Below are 2,312 nucleotides of genomic sequence, written 5' to 3'. Positions count from 1 at the left end.
AAAAAAAAAAAAAAAAAAAAAAAACGAAAAAAAAAATCGAAAAGGAAAATATGGAGCCTTGTACATCCCTATTTACAGCACAGGTTTCTCCCAGATCTTTTCAGACTATGAGGCCATGTTATGCCATGTGAGTCTTTTGAGAATCTAGGTAGGTTTTTTTGTTTTTTTTTCTTACTACAGTATTATAGCTATAAGAACTGTACTTTCTATGATGGCAAAGTATTGTGATATATGCTGTGTTTACCTTGCCCTCTGCTGATGGCTGCATCCAGTGGCTCAGCCTGTCTCAGGGCTGCCGCTGGGATGAGGAAAGGGTGTGACTGGCCAATCTCAGGAGCTAAGCAGAGACTGGAGGACTGCTGTTTACTGGCTTCTTCCCAACGGTTTGCTCAGTCAGCCTTCTTAAACATAATTTTAAAGAAAGATCTGTTCTACGTGTATAAGTATTTAGCCTGCATGTATGTATGCGCACCATGTTCTTACCTGGTACCTCTGGGGGCCGGATCTCCTAGAACTGGAGTTATAGATGGTTGCGAGCGGGCGAGCGTGTTCAGAGTTGCCCAGAGGTAATCCGAAGGAGGCATTTTCTCAATTGATGTTCCTCTTGCTGATAACTCTAGCTGTGTCACCTAGCCCGGATGCAGTCTTTCCTGTACGTTATAAGTATGGTGAGTAGCCTTGAGTGTGCTGCATATTGGGGGTGACTGGAGGATACAGCTGTGTTTAGATGGGGGTACTGAGCTGGAAGATAACTGCACTTATAATTGAGAGATCTTGTAAAATCTAAAATTTCCCTCTCTTTGACATTTGATTACAATTTTTTTTTTAACCGAAATCTGCCTGCCTCTGCTACCAAATGCTGGGAATAAAGGTGTGCACCATGGCCACCTGGCTCTTTAAATTTCCTTCCTTCCTTCCTTCCTTCCTTCCTTCCTTCTTTCTTTCTTTCTTTCTTTCCTTCTTTCTTTCTTTCTTTTTAATTAAAAATGTTGACCCTCAGGGCTGTAGGGATGGCTAAGGGGTTAAGAGCACTGACTGCTCTTCCAGAGGTCCTGAGTCCAATTCCCCGCAACAACATGGTGGCTCACAACCATCCATAATGGGATCCGTTGCCCTCTTCTGGTGTATCTGCAGACAGTGACAATGTACTCATATACTTAAAATAAATAAATAATTCTTTTAAAAAAATGTTGACTTTATCTTATGTGTGAGAGTGTATGTCTGAACCTATATGCACTGTGTGTGCCTGGTGCCTGAAGGGGTGAGAAGACAGCATTGGCTCTCCTTAAACTGGAACCAAGCCCTGGTCCTCTGAAAGAACAAGTGCTCTTAACTGATGAGCCATCTCCCCAGTTCTTGACATTTGACTACACAATGTGTGGAAGTACATGTTTCTGCTGCTTTGCAAACACAGCGTATTATCAATTTTTAAATCTTTACTCATCTGAATGGTATCCTGTTTTGAATTTTCCTCATTTTGAATGCCTGAACGCTTTTTTACAACCTATCAACTTTTTATACTTCCTTTTTCTATGTGTGACCTATACAAAGTTTTTGGCTTTTTAAATTGATGGTTCCTTTTCCTTTTTCTTTTTAAAAAAGTTATATGTCTCTGGTGTGTGCGCGCATGTGTGCGTGGCTTGTATTAGAATGCCCTGGAGACCAGAAGAGATTGGTGGAGCTGAAGTTCCAGGCTATTGTGAGCCACCATGTGAGTGCACAGAATTGAACCTGGGTCCTTTGCAAGGAAAGCAAGTGTCCTTAACCACAGAGCCATCTCTCTAGACCCCTGTGGCTGCTTTTTCTTGAAAGATACTTCTTTTATAAATCACAAATTACTCTCTCAGTTCAACTTTTGGTCATGATAATGATGATTTTTAATACCCAGTTCTTTTTGTTTTGTTTTGTTTTGTTTTATTTTATTTTATTTTATTTTTTGTGTTTTTTTTGTTGTTTTTTTTTTGTTTTTTTTGTTTTTTTGTTTTTGTTTGTTTTATTTTTTTGAGACAGGGTTTCTCTGTATAGCCCTGGCTGTCCTGGAACTCACTCTGTAGACCAGGCTGGCCTTGAACTCAGAAATCCTCCTGCCTCTGCCTCCCAAGTGCTGGGATTAAAGGTGTGCGCCACCACTGCCCAGCCTCAGTTCTTATTTATTTATTTATTTTTATTTATTGAGACAGTGATTTTACTCCATAGCCTTTGCTGGTGTGAAACTCAGAGATCTATCTGCCTCTGCCTCCTGAATACTGGTATTAAAGGTCTTCACTGCTTCCCTATAATCTTTTCTTTTATAGTTTCTGAATTGTAAAAAA

This window comes from Mastomys coucha, unplaced genomic scaffold (assembly GCF_008632895.1).
Source record: "Mastomys coucha isolate ucsf_1 unplaced genomic scaffold, UCSF_Mcou_1 pScaffold3, whole genome shotgun sequence".
NCBI lineage: Eukaryota > Metazoa > Chordata > Mammalia > Rodentia > Muridae > Mastomys > Mastomys coucha.
Note: the sequence above shows the minus strand (reverse complement) of the source record.